Raw genomic sequence first — 18,712 nt, 5'->3', positions numbered from 1 at the left:
ATGGCAGGAAGCATGGTGGCATGCAGGCTGACATGGCTCTGGAGAAGGAGCTGAGAGTTCTACATCTTGATCAGCAGATAGCAGGAAAAGATCTGCGTGTGTGAACTTAAGCATCTGAGACCTCAAAGCCCAACCCCATCAGTGACACACTTTCTCCAGCAAGGCCACGCCTCCTTATAGTGCCACTCCCTATGGGTCAAGCATTCAAACACATCAGGTGGGGGCTGTTCCTATTCAAACCACCACAGGCATGGTCACATTTCTTTATGTTAAATAAAGTTACATATATATTTTATACTCACTTTGATATTTAATCTCAGCAGCTTCATAAAATATATTAATGCCACTTTCATTTTTTATGAGTAAATCAGTGCAAGGAAACCTGAAGAAGGAAACCAGAATCATATGCAGTACATACTGTATAGTTCATATGTATGGATATACTTTAGGTTTTTTTTTTTCCATTTTGGAATGCTTGCATTATACAGTGAGATATCTTGGAAGAAAGCACCCAAATCTAAACGATAAAATCCATTTATTGATCATATTACCATACACACTTAGTGTTATATTTTGCAGCATTTCAGTGCTTATGAGTTGGCTGTGACCCATCATTGAAGGTCAGGTGTAGAAATTTCCATGTTGAAGCTCAAAAAGTTTTGGAGTTCAGTGCTGTTTTGGATTTCAAATTTTGAATCAAGGATGATCAATCTAAATAGTATGACTAAAATGTTCATAATTGTCATCATGAGTAATTTTTATTTGAATTTGTTTCCTCATAAATATCTTACAACTTAAAAGTCAGCATAGATCAAGCACTGAGCATTTGTCCAGTCATGGTGAACAGACTCAGTCTCAGTTTCTGACAAACAATCTTGCCCACTGAAAGCCAGGGGGATTGGGGGGGACCAGTGAGATCAGGGGGACTGGAGAATCAGGGTATCCAGGAGGACCAGGGGAATCAGGGGGTCCAGGGGAACCAGAGGGATCAGGGAGATCAAACATTGTCTTCCCTAATGATGACAAAATTTAGACATCATGTGTTGTAACTTTTGCTGGTGATACTGAAATATTGAACTTACCCTAACACCTTAATAGTCAACGTCACTTATTCCTGACAATTTAGTTCATTTTTTTGTTGTTGAGTTGTACACATGTGTGCACACATACACGGGGATTGAGTTTTGGAATTGTAGATGTAGCTTTGTGGGTAAAGTATTTGCAAACATGAGGCTCTCACTATTCCCAGTACCCATGTAGAAAAGCCAGTCCTGGACCTGCACGCTTGTAACCTTAGCACTGCAGGTCGGAGACGAGCAGACCCTAGAATTCTCTGGCTTGCCAGCCTAACCAGTGGGCTTCAGGTTCTGTGAGAGATCTCCCAAGGGAATAAGGCAGAATATACATGATACTCAGGGTCCTCCCCTGGCCTCTGCATGTCAGCACACAAACAGGTCAGCACACAGGTCCATCCCACAAGAGTATTGGGTGGGAGAGGTAGGCTGGGGTAATGCGATGGAAGGTTTGGATGGCACCATGCATTTGCAATCTGAAGTTACTTCTGTCAGCAGATCCACTGGAGAGTTCAGAAAGAAGAATAAGGAAGGAGATATACTGCAGATCCTGTATTAGAGTCTAAGGGAATGCTGCAGATGCGTCCATCATAATTAATACCCAAGCCTTTCTCTACCCATTAGTGAAATTCATGATAGTTTTTACCAACGCAGTCAGTTATCAGGTTCCCAACACCCTATTTAGATGCTTGGGACTGTTTACTATTCTGTCACAAAACAGTGAAGTCCTAGCAACAGACTCCTGCGAAACTCGAGCTTTACCAATGCCAAGCAATTCTTGGTTTCTGTTATTATTCTGACAAATATTTTAAATATTGTCAGTCTGTTTTCTCATATTAATAACTAAATATAATCTTTCTTAATTAAAATCAGTTTGCACTGAATAACTTATGAAATGAATGAAAATACTCTGGTATAGTTTTGACTAAGTATGTTTTATTAGTTATTATTTTATAAGTCTAATGTTTTGTTTATTGAAGGTATTTAAAGTTCAAAGCACATGTGTTAACTTAATGGCTTCCTATTTATTTGATGCTTGGTTTCTTTTCCTTTTCCTTCTTTTTTTTGAGACATGGTCTTATGTAGTTCAGACAATGAAATTTTGGTTTCTCCGGCCTTAGTCTCAGTCTCCTGAGTGCTGGGATTACAGGCGTATGCCACCATATCCAATTCATTTTCATTTTAAAATTAGCCTTTATACATTTTGTAGTTCCTTTAAAATAAGTGAGGCATGTTAGCTCTTTCCTCTAATGCATTTATGAATTTTTTTAAATGATGATTGTTCAAATGCAAATTACATAAATCTGTCATGTACTGCTTTAATAATGACATCAATTGCTTTAGATGGTTTTAGTAATGAGACAATTTGAAAACACATAAAATTTGCTTAAAATTGCTTTATAAACAAACAACTGAAGCCTGACTTAAATTTCTTTAGCAACTAGAATATCAAAGAATTTTTTTTCAAAATACCAAATGTCTCATCTTTCCAAATTCTTCTCTTTAATTACCATAGGACCATTCTATCAGAATTTCACCAGTAGGAGTTTAACTAGAATTAGAACAGAGATTACACAAACATTTACTAGCTAGTTAAAAATGTAAATGCTCATTGTTGGAAGTTACTGTTCAGCCCATTGCACTGAGGCTGGATTCAGCCCTGGGACTTTGTTGCTTTGTCCCACCAAGCTGCCCCTTGGTAAGGGGGCAAGTAGACTTGAGGTCCATGACTCAGACACTGGGAGCCAGGCTGAAGGCAGCAAGCTCAGTTTCTTCAGGTAGGAGAAAGCCTTATATACTTTGCACCCATCCAGGGGAGGGGAAGCAGCAGCGCTGGCACCAGGTCATCTTTTGTGGCAGCTGGAGACTGGGTTTAGATCATCTTGTCTCAGGGCTTGACAGTTGTTGCTGGGGCCCCTTGGCAGACCTGAAGAGAGAGAGAGAGAGAGAGAGAGAGAGAGAGAGAGAGAGAGAGAGAGAGAGAGAGAGAGAGAGAGAGAGAGAGAGAGACCACTGGTATCTTAAAGGCCATTGGCTGAAGGAGCTGAAGGAGCTCCCACAGCACTTGTCATTGATGACTAACCCCCGAAGAGCACCATACCTGGAGAGTAGTCTGGTGTAGAGGTCTTCGTAGCACTCTGAATTTCTGTGAGCCATGTGTATATCACCTCCTTTGGGGAGTTTTGTTCAAGATGTCTAAGATCTATTAATGCCTATAAGGTCACCTTGGTAGCTGCCTGTTGACTTCAGATGTGTGTAGGACACACTTGAACAGAATACTGTTTAGGAGTGTCACCCCACCCAACAAGGCATATGTAAGCAGCATGCAGGGAGGATTAAGGAGTTTCTTATTATCCCAAACATTCATTAGTTAGGAAGTCAGTATCCAAAGACATGACCTGAAGCCTAGTTATATTTAATTGATGAATTTATTCTCAGAGTAATATGGAATAATTAAGGAACATGCCTGACCAGGTTCCTTTAATATTTTGAGATAATTGAAGTCTTTCTAGGGAGGCAATAGAAACCTGGTAGGGAGTGAGACATATTGCTTGATATCGAGGGTTGCAAGCCAGCAGTGACATGTCTCTTACCAAGGTTAGTTCCTCATCCCAGAGGTGAATTTATTGTCACAATATGTATATGGCCTGATAGAGGTGTTGATTAATTACCTCTTGGGCATGTAGTGTCTCAGCAGACTGAGCAACCGTGTGATTTAAACAGCCATGGGACTGTTTGTGTTAGTGATACCATTCTAGCCACTGCTTCTCCTAATTGCAGGTAAAATGGCCACAATAATAGTGGTTATGATTCCAAGATCTCTTTTTATTCTATTTATGTTTGCTCAGCGTGTCTGAGGCATAATGGCGACGGAATGAAAATGGGTAGCGTTGACAACAGGGACCCAGATGGCTGCTGGTTCTCTCATTAGAATGGCTGTTGTTGACTGTCCCAGCCAGCAGGCTGTTAGGGAACATGTCTCATGAGAGCAATAGAGGTTATCCATGACACTAGAGGCATTTGTGGTCAGAAAGAAGAAGCGGACCAGACACAGACTGGGGTGGCCTTCTAGCTAATTTGATGTTTGTGTCATGTATACTGTACTTCTTTTTGTAAGCATCCATTAGTTAGTATACTTTCTATGGAAGTAGGTCCCATTAAAGAGACAGCCACCCTGTAAAAGTGTTAAAAAGCACAAATCAAGACAATTGGAGGGGACACATAAATACCAGTTGCACATGATAGGGTCAGATTGAGATTGTATGGGATCTCTGAGAACATGTGGAATAAGGTGGGAGACATCAGTTGAAGTGAGTCTCCACATGCCAAGTTTGAGATTATTAGGATGTACCTGATAATCTCCAGACCACTGGAACCTAGAGTAGGTTGGCAGTATTCCTAAGGGATAAGGAGCGCTATGGAGGTGGGCAGTTGGTGCATCTGTGAACATTGAGGTAAAAGCGGTTGGGATATTTCTGGAGGATCACTTGGGGATTTGTAGTGAGGGGGGGCCAGAAGCTCCATGCCCACCATGGTTCTGTTGGTGGCATTGCCATGAAAGTCCCCTGTGGTCATATTATATAGTTGCACACAGGGACTGGTGGAGGAAGCCTTTGTGGTGCAGCAGAGAATTTTATTTCTGGACCGGGTACCTCCTAGTTTTTGTGTTGTGGTTACTAGATCCATGAAAAGCAATCCCAGACTTGCATTAGAGGAGAACAGAATTGGGTATGCAGGGGATTCAATAGCTACCGGAAAGAGAGCAGGGCAGGGGGACAACGGCCCACAAACCCTCTGCTAGGGTGGGGTGAATTAGGAGCAAGGAGTAAACAAAGTATATTACCCCTCCTGGCCCTCCTCCTCCTCCTCCTCCAGGGATGCCTGATTCATGGCAGGCCACACATCTCTTGAGGGTACCCATATCAGCCCAGTGACACCCTGTGATGTGGGAGTCCCCTCTGTGTGTTGCTTGTATTGGTTAATGAATAAAGAAACTGCCTTGGCCTGATAGGGCAAAACTTAGGTAGGTGGAGAAGACAGAACTGAATTCTGGGATGAAGAAAGCAGAGTCAGAGAGAAGCTATGGATCCTCCTCCTGAGACAGATGCCGGTTAGAATCTTTGTTGGTAAGCCACTGCCATGTGGTGATATACAGATTAATAGAAATGGGTTAAATTAAGATGTAAGAATTAGCCAATAAAAAACTAGAGCGAATGGACCAAACAGTGTTTTAATGAATACAGTTTCTGTGTGATTATTTCCAGTGTAAGCTAGCTAGGCGGCCAGGACTAACAAGTGGCTCCACCCCTACAACAACCCTGTGGAAAGACATAAGCATACCCTTGCCCTTGAGTCAGGAGTGGGGTGGGGTTTGCCATTGAAGAGTGATGGGGTCCCTCCATCTCACCAGCAGCAGGAGATACTGCTTTGTTTTATGGCACTACAACTTGGATGTTGATTACAAAGTAAATATTTTTGGTAAAACAATTTTGCTTCCCTAAGCAGAGCCACCATTTCTAAGGGGCACATTGGGCCCTCAAGGAGGGAGAACAAGTGTCTCATCTCTTACACAGGGACAGGTAGGAATGGTTTGAGCCAATTATTTGTACTGCATAATAGTTGTATATCAGTGAGGGTATATTTATCCTTTACATTAAGTTTAAAGGTAAGAGGCTGAATATCCTTAGTAATAAAAAATCCCAAGAAAGAGAAGGGTGGCATCCTTTGGACCTTTTTTGGTGCCACCATTAACTTTAAAGAGGCTAGATCCTGGGGCAGCAGATCACCTTTTGCAAGTATTTCTTGTTAAGGTGAGCCAACAACAACACATCCATGTAATGAATAAGAATAACATCCGCTGGACATTATCAAGTCTTGGGTGACATAAAACTGACAGGTGGAGGGACTAGTTTTCATTCCCTGGGGTAAGATAGGCCTTTGAAACCTCTGGACTGGTTTATGCATGTTGCCGCCACCCAGCCCGGCTCGGGGCCCCCTGCTTCCAGCTCTCCCTCAACCAAGCAGCGCTTCATTAAAGTGTGATCAGAGAAGAATCCTGTGTCGGTGGTGATCTTTCCCTGCTGGTCAGGGTTCGCTCGCCGCAGCTGGTGCCGAAACCCGGAACTTCGGCGGACACACGCAGGGGGCCGAAAAGGATTCAGAACTCTACACACGAAGCGGTCGGCGCCGGTAAGTATCTTAGGTATGCTTCTTGGAGGAATTAGTCCTTTGTGGTTTGCACTAGCAGTGGTTGTTTTTGCTGTAGTGGTTTATGCCTTTTGCATTTTTATCCGTTGTCATAGACCAGGAGAGGAGTGTCTCTGCTGTAACATCTAAAGTGAAAGTAAATCCGTAGCAGATAAGGCGATTTTTCTGCCCTTTTGTAAGCCTCTTGTAGAAAAGTGAGCAAAGATGGGCAACGATCAGTCTGTCTCCAGTGTATGCGATTTTGTAGATCCCATACAGCGGTTACTCCAGGAGAGAGGATTGAAAATCTCGAAATCCACCATAAAGGTGATTGTCGGGGATTGATCGCATGGCGCCGTGGTTTGCGGTGTCTGGGGATCTAAATCTGCATTGCTGGAGAAAGCTAGGCAAAGATTTGGAGGCAGCAAAGGAACAGGGGCAATTAAAGAAGGGAACTTATCCTTTTTGGAGATTAGTACACTCCTGTTTGAAAGACGGAAAAAATGTAGAGGAGTTAAGAGAAGGAAGGAAAATGTTGGCAAGACACCAGGACAGCCTTTCAGAAGCAGGTTCAAAGACAGAGGAGGATACAGAAGAAAAGTGCACGGTAATAAGGAACAAAAAAGGAGGAAAAGAAAGATATAAAAGAAAAAGAGGATCCTAAGATAAATAAACCTTCAGCACCTCCCCTATATCCGGTGCTGGATGAATTCGCAGCCTTGCGGCTGGCTGAAGAAGAGCTGGTAGAGGCAGAGGAGGAGAGCTTAGAGGAGGAAGATGCACGTTATGAGGAGGAGAGATATGGGCCAGCTCTAAAAGTGCCTACTAGAGAGTTTCCCCCTCCTTACGTGCAGCCCAGGAGTAGCTGCCATTTCATCGACAGGGGCACTCTTGCGCAGTTAGCTGTGCATTATCCACCTTCAGTGGTGGTATTTCCTGTTTTTGAGGATCAAAATCAACAAAGATATCATGAGCCAGTCCCTTATAAAGAGTTAAAAGATTTAGTGGAAGCGGCAAAGACTTATGGAGCTAATGCGCAGTATACCCGCACATTACTGACTCGGTTGACCACCAGAGCTATGACACCAACAGATTGGTGGGAAATTGCTAGAGCATGCCTTTCTACAGGTCAATATCTAGATTATAGATCTATAGTGGTAGAAGCTGCTCACACTCAGGCTCGAGTAAATGCGCAAACGCCAAATCGAGCTCCCTGGAATGCAGACATGTTATTAGGGCAAGGGCAATGGACGGCTAATCAAACAGCCTATCCAGTGGAGGTATATCAACAAATTAATGAAATTTACACAAGAGCATGGAAAATGATACCAAAAAGAGGTGAAGTGACGGGCAACCTTACTAAAATTATTCAAGGCCCTACTGAACCTTTTTCGGAGTTTGTGGCTCGCATGATGGAAGCTGCAGGAAAAGTTTTCGGTGAGCGAAGAAAGAAGCTATGCCTCTGGTTCAGCAGTTAGTGTTTGAAGGCTACTAAAGAATGAAGAGAGCCATCATGCCGTGGAAAAATAAAGGCCTGGATGCTTGGCTTAAGGCCTGCCGAGAGATAGGCGGCCCTCTAACTAATGCTGGTCTAGCGGCTGCTATGCTAGCAGTCTCCAGGGGGCAGGGAAGATCAGGTACCTGCTTTAATCGCGGGAGACCGGGGTTCGATTCCCCGAAGGGGAGCTGTTTGTGTCTTTCCTCAGAATCGGCCAGATCCGGTGTGGATCCCTACCAGACTGACAAGGATCGTGACAACACTGGAACAGCCTGACGAAGAGCAAGGAGATGTTGCTGCTCCTGATCCTGTTGGTGAACCTGCCGGTTCCAGTTGAATCTGAAGAATCTTATTTCTGGGCTGTGGCCCGTACATGGCCCATTCCAATTCCTGTTCACAATGAGTCCACAATATTGCCACAATTTTTGTTGATAGTTGCCAATTGAACTTAGTTTGCAAAAAGGTGGATGCACAGGAACAAAAATTTAATCAAACCCAGGCGACTATGGTTTCGCTGGGGGAATTTACAGATTGGCTGGTAGATACCTTTTCATATATTAAGGAATGGGCAGGGGTTGGCGTGCTAGGATTAATATTAACTTCGGGAGTGATATTGGCGTTGTTTCTGATTCTAAGGCTGATTCGGGTAAGGAAACGGGAAAAGGTGGCCATTGCTCGTGCCCTCGCAGCCTTGGAGGCCGGTAACTCCCCCCAAGCTTGGATCAGCATCTTACAGGACTCCTGACCCTAATCCCTGCTTTTGCACCCGAAGGCCATTGAGCCGGGTTCCAAACTGTAAAGGCAAAGCGGTCCCTGTCTTATGGTGCCAAAGGGATTTGAAGGAAGCAGTCTTTAATATCTAAGGTGATTATATGGTGAGATGGGGAATGGCACTAGGGTATGGTAAGCATGTTTGTGCTGATCCCATTTTTCCGTTTGGTCATTAATTGCCTTGAGGTCCTGTAACAGGTGATATATTCCAGATTTTTTTTGGGGGGGTATTACAAAAATAGGGGTATTATGTCTGCTAGTGGACAGTTCTGTGTGACCCAATTTGAGCTGCTCAGCCACCAAGTGTTTTAATATGGACAGTTTGGGCTCAATAATAGGCCAATGTTCCACCTGGATGTCTTGATCCAAGAGCCATTTAGTGGCAATAGGACTTGGGGGGATGTCTAGAGATCTGGGGAAAACAGTGGCCCTTAGAATTGGGGGTGTGGGTCAAGAGCAGGGTTGTGATCTGCCATCCCCACCTCAAAGACTACAATGTCATTAAAGAAGGCATGGTCATCTGTTGGGAGGACAACACCCATGTCCTCCATGATACCTCTTCCACACAGGTTATAGGATACATTTGCCATAAAAATTGGATTGCACCTGTACTTCTGTTCAAATCCTTCCTGTGTACAGGTCAGATGGTCATTTTTGAGTCTTGTTGGCTTCCCATACCACTATTCAGCAAGCCTGGTTTGAGTTTCCAACAAGGGACACGGAATGCCTCATTTTCTGTGAGTATACTGGCATCTGCACCCATGTCTACCAGTCCTTTGATGTGTTGCCCATCCAGGAATATGGTTATAATGGCGAGCGTAGAAAAATTGGCAGAATCCAAAAAACCTTATGATCAGGTGTTTCTTCTCTTACTGGCAAAGCTGAGGAGCACTCCGCCTGGAGTTTAAAGGGGTGCTATTGTCATCAGATTGAGATCAGCAGTCTTTGACCCAGTGAAATCCTTGATTACATTTGGGGCATCTGGGTTTAGGTTTGGCCTGAGGACAGTCTCTTCAACCCTCTCCCAAGGTCCCCATGCTCCCAGTTTACTCAGGAGATCTTGTCTTTTTCTACTTCCCATGTAGATTAGATCTATATATGTATCTCTTAGGGTCCTTGTTGTCTAGGTTCCCTGGAATTTTGATTGTGGGCTGGTTTTCTTTGCTTTGTGTTTAAAAACCACTTATGAGTGAGTACATGTGATAATTGTCTTTCTCTGTCTGGATTACCTCACTCAAAATGATGTTTTCTAGTTCCATCCATTTGCCTGCAAAATTCAAGATAACATTTTTTTCTATTGTGTAGTACTCCACTGTGTAAATGTACCACATTTTCCTTATCCATTCTTTGGTCGAAGGCATTTAGGTTGTTTCCAGTTTCTGGCTATGACAAACAATGCTGCTATGAACATGTTGAGCACATGTCCTTGTGGCACGATTGAGCATCCTTTGGATATATACCCAAAACTGGTATTACTGAATCTTGAGGAAGGTTGTTTCCTAATTTTCTGAGAAATCGCCACACTGACATCCAAAAGGGGCTGTACCAGCTTGCATTCCCACCAGCAATGCAGAAGTGTTCCCTTTTCCCCACCACATCTCCAGCATAAGTTGTCATCAGTGTTTTTGATCTTGGCCATTCTTAGAGGTGTAAGATGGAATCTCAGAGTTGTTTTGATTTGCATTTCTCTGATGACTAAGGATGTTGAACATTTCCTTAAGTGTCTTTCAGCCATTTAGATTCATCTGTTGAGAGTTCTCTGTTTAGATCTGTACTCCATTTTTTAAATTGGATTATTTGTTCCTTTGATGACCAATTTCTTGAGTTCTTTGTATATTTCCGTGGTTTGTTAGGCCATGGCCATATGCCCACACAGTGTCTCTGAACAAGGATGACATTTGGGGGTCAGCCTTTGATTCCACTCCCGGGGGGGGGGGTCAGTCGTTATTTGGAAGTTCCAGGTGAACTGGGTCAGAGAAAGTGTGCCTCCCTGTTCACTGGTACAAACACAAACAGCAGGGAGGAAGAGGGGTCTCAGCACTTACCCAGGGTGTGACCAAGAAAATATACAACACATTGGGGCAAACTCACCATCAAACACCAAAAAGTGGGCATCTCAGCACACTGCAGATGAGAGAAGGTGGCGCAGGAGGATGGGCAGAGCAAAGTGAAAGCAGTGACAGCAGAAACTGGCAAAACTAAAGACCCCAAACAGGATAGTAGCAACACGAAGAATGACCCTGATGCCTCTGCCAGGGCCACACCCTGTTTGGACGCCAGATGTTGCTTTGTCCCACCCAGCTGCCCCTTGGGGAATAGGGTGAGTAGCCTGGTCAGGAGCCAGGCTGAATGCAGCAAGCTCAGTTTCTTCAGAAAGGGGAAAGGCTTATATACCTTCCACCCACCTGGGGCAGGGGAAGCTGCAGCGCTGGCACCAGGTCATCTTTTGTGGTGGCTGGAGCCTGGTTGAGGTCATCTTGTCTCATGGCTTGGCAATTTTTGCTGGCCTTGGCAGACCTAGGTTGGCTCAGGCAGAAGTAACCACAGTGCAGGTCCAGATAGCCTGTTTAATCTAGTTGAGGCCAGAGAGGGCCTGTTGCTCCCCAGGCCATTTGTGCCTGATTAAATATCACCCCACAGTACTTTGCTTTGTTTTTTGCTTGTTGCGGTTTGTTTTTCATAGTCAGTCACCTTTATTTCAGGGTTAGAGCAAGGCTGTGCAGGCTGCAGACAGTAGAGCCCAGGCAGGGCCAACCTGGCAGCAGCTCGCAGGTAGCAGTGTAGCCAGTCTCTCAGGCAGGTTAGTCTGTTTAAAGTCTGGGGGGTTTTGCTGTATGGAGAAACTGCTGAAAAGCACACCCTCTCTTCCCCTGCCTCTCCCATGAGGAAAGCTCCATCTTGCTCTGGCTTCCATATACCATCCCAGATGGAAAGATGGTTTATGCTTATTTCCTTTCCCCCAGCTGTACAAGTATCTCTTTTCTTTTCTTTTTTCTTTTTTTTAAATTCTGTTATTAGTACATACAACATGATTTATTTCCCTTTCTTTCCTTTTATTGAGTTTATTCATCACCATATATATGCTATGATAGTAGGATCACTCTTCTTAAAGTTTTATTTTTTTCCAGTTTATTTACTTTTTATTAAAAATTGCCATCTCCTCCCCTCCTCCTCCCCCTTCCCTCCCCTCCCATCCACCCACACCCCCACTCCCTCCCTCTTGAGGCCAAACAGCCATCAGGGTTCTCTACACTATGTTGAGACCAAGGTACTCCCAACTCCCCCCAGGTCCAGGAAGGTGAGCAACCGAACTGACAAGGCTCACACAGAGCCCGTCCATGTCGTAGAGACCAAGCCCATCGCCATTATCCTTGGCTCCTTGGTCAGCCTCCACCATCAGCCACCCTCAGAGAGTCCGATTTGGTCGCATGTTCCATCAGTCCCATTCCAAGTGGATTTGGTGGTCTCCCATTAGTTCTGTCCTGCCGTCTCAGTGGGTGAACGCGTCCCTCATGGTTCTGACTTTCTCATGATCTCTCTCCATCCGCTCCTCATCAGAACTTTGGGAGCTCAGTCCGGTGCTCCAATGTGGGGCTCTGTCTCTATCTCCATCCATCGCCAGGTGAAGGTTAAGGCTCACAGTGAGCCCGTCCATGCTGTAGAGTTCACATTCATTGCCGTTGTCCTTGGTTTCTCAGTCCTCCTCCACCGTCATCCACATTCAGAGAGCCCGGTTTGGTCCCCTGTTCCATCAGTTCCATTCCAACTGGACTTGGTGGTCTCCCGTTAGATCTGTCCCACCGTCTCAATGGGTAAACGCACTCCTCACGGTCCTGACTTCCTTGCTCATGATCTCCCTCCTGCGGCGAACCCCTCTGGCCAGCAGGGAAGAACGACCACTGAGTTGAGGATTCTTCTCAAATCACGCTTTATTGGAGCCTCTTGGTTGTAGGGAGAGCAGGAAGCGAAGGGCCCCGAGCACTAAATGGCAGCCGCTTATATAGGGAGAGTGGACATGGGTCGTGCCTGCGGGAGGTTCTGTCTAGAGCCTTGCCTAATATGGAGTTGTTTACTCGGCGCTGCAGGGGCTCAGCGCCATCTTGTGATGGTGGCCGGCAAATCGGCTCCCTGCAGTTCCCCCTTTTAGTTTTTATAGCAAAGTAGGCAACAAGGGGTCTTATTCCCGTTCTGGCTCCCACCTCATGATGTGGGGGCCGATCAAGGGAGGCCCAGGCTCATGGTACTCCTTCTCCTGTGCAATGGGACAAACCCCTAGGAGGTGCAAAGGCAGTACCTCAAGCGTTGTCTCAGCATACCTTCCCTGATGCAATGGGAACAAGCCCTACAGGGGTGCAAAGGCTATGCAGGACAGACAAATGCCTACTGGTTCTTAAGAACCGATAACCATATTTGGGGAGAGTCACCACACTCCAAAGCGGCTAAGGCCTGTAGGACAGCAACCTTATCTCTATTCGTTTGGGCTCGAAGACGGCAAATCAGCCACAAGCAGACCATGCATCCTCCCAGACAGCATGCCAGAAATATCCCAACCACCACCCATTCCTTAAAAAAGGAGAAAGTGGAAATATAGCCAATCAGAAAACTGTTTAAGGGTGATGGGTTGGACACAAGTATTATTCAGGATAGTGATCTGGAACAATTGATTCTGGAGAAACAGCTCCACTTCCCGCGACTAGTTCCCCGCCAGATACTCCCCAATTCTTCGTGACTCATTCCTGGAATTGTTAAAGACAAGAGAAGTAATGCACACATGTTTCTGATAGGAGACACATTCGATCTAGACCAGACGGGTCAATTTATCCACCTGAGTCTGTACATAATCTATCCTCTGATTGGCAGCTATTATGCCAGAAAGGATACGATTGTTGATTTTATTCTGGGTTTCTAATGCATCAGCTGTCCTTGAAACCACGTCGTTAATTGTGGTCGCCGTTTGTACCTGATTAACCATGGCTATGAACTCTTATATTTTTGGTTGTGAGCCTAGCCTTTAACGGCTGAGCCATCTCTCCAGCCCCGTGACTCTGATATGCTACCAGAAACATTAAGGAGCCAAGTCTTAGTTAATTGTAGCGTCGCCAGGGCTGAGATGTCCACCGTGGCTCCTACTTCATTAGAGAGCAACCATTGATACCAGGACCATCCTGATCCGATAGTAGAATTTTGATTAGACTGATTATAAAGGTATTGGTGACGCCCTAAAATGAGTGGCATTTTTAGGAGTGGATGCACCTCCCAATGGTACCATGGACTCCACTCTCATGGCCAAGGTGGTAGCATTGCTGGGCCCTCCTCACCCTGAGGTGGCACCCTGAGTCACCTGGGCTAATGCTGCGCCCAGGGACCCTATCCTAACTTTACTCTGCATCAGGGGATCCATCCAATTGGTCAAGTTCTTGCGTAAAAGCCTTATGCAGGGTCCCTTCCCCTCAAGGGAGAAGCATAGAGTCCCATTTAGGGCTATCTTTGTAGCATTAAACAACTCCTGTTTAGCGTCTGAGTTAGGCAGACAGGGTGCCTCCAGATCGCAGGAGGTGGAAAACAGTATGGGCAATATGGAGGAATTAGCATGAACAGGCATTGGCATGGGCCAGGCCCTCATTACTACCCATAACGTCATTGGACTTGTGTTCAGCAGGGCTGTCGCCATTGCCAGGATCAGCATCCATGTCGTTGCAGCCCGCATCTTCAGCTGTTGGTCTCAGGCTCCTTGTCAGCCGTGTCAGTACCCAATGAGGGACTTCTTGACTCTGTGGGAAAACACAAACAGCTCCCCCGGATCCCGCAATGACTGGATCCGGTCCATACCATTTATTATCCAACACATCTTTCCACATAACAGATACTCCCTTATCTTCGGGGGTCATGTTAGCAAGTCTATCAGCCGCTGTTCGGCTTTGACCATCAAAAATTAAAAAATTAAATGTAAAAAATGCAAAGGCAATTCTATCCCTGGGGGATGCTGTTTCTGCTATTCCCCCTTTTTGTTTTGTTAGAATATCTTTGAGGCTTCTGTTAGCCCTTTTAATAATCCCCTGGCCTTGGGGATTATATTTTTTATATTATATATATTATATTATATTTATTTTATATATTTTATTATTATATTTTATATTATATTATATTATATATTTTATTATATTATATATTTTATTATATTTTATTATATTATATTTTATTATATTATATTTTATTATATTTTATTTTTCTCTGTCCAAGGGCTCTCTTTGGCCCATTTTCCTGGACTTAACTTTTGGATCCTTTTTCTTTTCCTTTTTTCCTTTTTCTTTTAGGCCTGTCCAAGTCTTCCCCTTTTGATTCCGATTCTGATAAGCTGTCCTGGTGTGTCATTAATGCCTCTCTACCTTTTCTAATTAGATCTGTATTATCACCCTCCCATAAGCAGTTGCCTATTCTTTCCTCATATTTAGCTCTTTCCAAGTCCTGTCCTAATTTTTCCCATGAGGGCAAGGTGAAATCCCCAGAAACCGCGAACCACAGTGTGTTTTGGTCAATGTCCTTTACGACCGTTATCAGTCGTCCTTAATGTGCACTTATGCACGGGCGCCCTACCGGGGAGCCGCTTAATTTACGGCAGTCTTACTTCCCCCTCAGAGAAAAGCCGTTTTATCTACAACGGACTTACTTTCGATTCTGACTAGGCGCTGTCGCAATAACAAAGGCACTCTCTTGACCAGGCTTCTGGCAGCTCAATCAAAAACAACACAGGAACACACACATCACAATTACCACAAAAGCTAGGCAGAACACTTCAGGGCTCAACTCCAGCAATCATTATACCTGGGAGACTTGCTTTACCGACATGTCACGCTCCGCGTGTTGAGTTCTGGATCCTCCTATGGGCCCCTCGCCCGGTGACCGAAAGATGTCCCGGTGTCCCGGGTTTCGGCACCAGTTGCGGCGAACCCCCCTGGCCAGCAGGGAAGCACGACCACCGAGTTGAGGATTCTTCTCAAATCACGCTTTATTGGAGCCTCTTGGTTGTAGGGAGAGCAGGAAGCGAAGGGCCCCGAGCACTAAATGGCAGCCGCTTATATAGGGAGAGTGGACACGGGTCGTGCCTGCGGGAGGTTCTGTCTAGAGCCTTGCCTAATATGGAGTTGTTTACTCGGCGCTGCAGGGGCTCAGCGCCATCTTGTGATGGTGGCCGGCAAATCGGCTCCCTGCACCCTCCTTTTGCTCCTCATCGGGACCTTGGGAGCTCAGTCCGGTGCTCCTATGTGGGGCTCTGTCATTTTCTCCCTCCAATGCCAGGTGAAGGTTCTATGGTGATATGCAAGATATTCATGAGTATGGCAATAGGATCTGGACATTTCTGGCACCCTCTCCTCAGCTGCCCAAGGACCTAGCTGGGGGCGTCTTCCTGGACACCTGGGAACCCCTCTAGAGTCAAGCCTCTGCCAACCCTAGAATGGCTCCCTTAAGTAAGATATATAATTCCTTGTTCCCATATCCACCCTTCCTATATCCCAACCATCCTATTCCCCCAAGCTCTTCCCATCCTCCACTTCACACTTTTCTCGCCCCATCCCCCCTCCCCCCATCCCACCCCACCCCTATGTTCCCATTTTTTGTCCGGCAATCTTGTCTACTTCCAGTATCCAGGAGGATAACTATATGTTTTTCTTTGGGTTCACCTTCTTATATAGCTTCTCTAGGATTTTTACGAATTATAGGCTCGATGTCCTTTATTTATGGCTAGAACCCAATTATGAGTGAGTACATCCCATGTTCATCTTTTTGGGCCTGGGTTACCTCACTCAGGATGGTGTTTTCTATTCCCTCCATTTGCATGCAAAATTCAAGATGTCATTGTTTTTTACCGCTGAGTAGTATTCTAGCATGTATATATTCCACACTTTCTTCAACCATTCTTCCACTGAAGGGCATCTAGGTTGTTTCCAGGTTCTGGCTATTACAAATAATGCTGCTATAAACATAGTTGAACAGATGCTTTTGTAATATGATTGGGCATCTCTTGGGTAAATTCCCAAGAGTGGGATTGCTGGGTCCTGGGGTAGGTGGATCCCAAATTTCCTGAGAAACCTCCACACTGCTTTCCTAAGCGGTTGTACAAGTTTGCATTCCCACCAGCAATGGATGAGTGTACCCCTTACTCCACATCCTCTCCAGCAAAGGCTATCATTGGTGTTTTTGATTTTAGCCATTCTGACAGGTGTAAGATGGTATCTTAACGTTGTTTTGATTTGCATTTCCCTGATTGCTAAGGAGGTTGAGCATGCCCTTAAGTGTCTTTTGGCCATTCGAACTTCTTCTGTTGAGAATTCTCTGTTCAGTTCAGTGCCCCATTTTTTAATTGGGTTCATTAGCATTTTAAAGTCTAGTCTCTTGAGTTCCTTATATATTTTGGAGATCAGACCTTTGTCTGTTGTGGGGTTGGTGAAGATCTTTTCCCAGTCAGTAGGCTGCCTTTTTGTAAGACAAAACAAGGGGATCAAGGGGATTCGAATTGGAAAGGAAGAAAAACTTTCATTATTTGCAGATGATATGATAGTGTACATAAGCGACCCGAAAAACTCCACCAAAGAACTCCTACAGCTGATAAACTCCTTTAGTATCGTGGCAGGTTACAAGATCAACTCCAAAAATATCAGTCGCCCTCCTATATACAAAGGATAAGGAAGCAGAGAAAGAAATCAGAGAAGCTTCACCTTTCACGATAGCCACAAATAGCATAAAATATCTTGGGGTAACTCTAACCAAGGAAGTGAAAGACCTATTTGACAAGAACTTTAAGTCTTTGAAGAAAGAAATTGAAGAGGATACCAGAAAATGGAAGGATCTCCCTTGCTCTTGGATTGGGAGGATCAACATAGTAAAAATGGCAATACTACCAAAGGCAATCTATAGATTTAATGCAATCCCCTTAAAGATCCCATCAAAATTCTTCACAGATCTTGAGAGGACAATAATCAACTTTATATGGAAGAACAAGAAACCCAGGATAGCCAAAACAATCTTATACAATAAAGGAACTTCTGGAGGCATTACCATCCCTGACTTCAAACTCTATTACAGAGCTACAGTATTGAAAACAGCTTGGTATTGGCATAAAAATAGAGAAGTCGACCAATGGAATCGAATAGAAGACCCAGATCTTAACCCACAAACCTATGAACACCTGATTTTTGATAAAGGAGCTAAAAGCACACAATGGAAGAAAGAAAGCATCTTCAACAAATGGTGCTGGCATAACTGGATGTCAACCTGTAGAAGAATGAAAGTAGATCCGTGTCTATCACCATGCACAAAACTCAAGTCCAAATGGATTAAAGACCTCAATATCAATCTGAACACACTGAACCTGTTAGAGGAGAAAGTGGGAAGTACTCTACAACATTTGGGCACAGGAGACCGCTTCCTACGTATAGCCCCAGCAGCACAGACATTAAGGGCAACATTGAATAAATGGGACCTCCTGAAGCTGAGCAGCTTCTGTAAAGCAAAGTATCTCTTTTCTTAAAGGAGAAGCCAGGCAGGACTAGGGAGACTTAGAAAGGACCTTTAAGGCAAAACTGGAGTCTTGGAGGTGTGTATGCTGAGGCAGGTGTCTGCAGCAGTGGCCGGAAGGGATGGGCAGATTGGGCTAGGAGTTGATGGGGTACTAGCCTGCCTGGCATCTCTCTTTTGACACTGGTCCTCCCCTCCCTGTGAGGCTGTGCTTCCACATCCTAGAAGCTCCTCCCTTCGACTTCCTATAAATAGTCTCTGAGCTTGCATGTAAATTTAATGTTTATTGTGATTGGTTTAAATGTTTTCTTCTCTGTTTGGGCTATGTAACATTTTGGCTCTGCCACTCCCTTCACTGTGGCAATCCCCTCCCACTCCTGCTCTGACCTAGGCAATAAGTTAATGCTAAAAAACTCAAAAAGGGTGGCAGACCCGGCAGTGCAGGTTTAATATACATATATGTAGAACACACACACACACCAGTATGGTCAAGGATGGGGAAGGAGCCTGGGCTCACTCACTGTACCCTAATGTCTTGGCTGTGAAGCATCCACCAACCCAAATGAGAAAAGGTTACCAAGTCCCTTCCTGGACTGAATTGTGGTGGTAAACAGTGCAAAAGGAAACCACTGTCATTAACTTTTTTTTATTGGGGTATTCAAAACTGTAA

General features: G+C 44.8%; 1 protein-coding gene across 3 annotated transcripts in view; it reads left to right on the top strand.

Moving 5' to 3' along the window:
* Positions 1 to 18,712, top strand: part of Acyp2 (acylphosphatase 2) — a 172,871-nt gene that overhangs the window by 88,140 nt on the left and 66,019 nt on the right. The gene's annotated exons all lie outside the window — the stretch shown is intronic.

The sequence above is a fragment of the Arvicola amphibius genome, chromosome 1 (assembly GCF_903992535.2).
Source record: "Arvicola amphibius chromosome 1, mArvAmp1.2, whole genome shotgun sequence".
NCBI classification, from domain to species: domain Eukaryota; kingdom Metazoa; phylum Chordata; class Mammalia; order Rodentia; family Cricetidae; genus Arvicola; species Arvicola amphibius.
The sequence above is the reverse complement of the archived record's forward strand: the minus strand, read 5'-3'. Positions and strand labels throughout refer to the sequence as shown.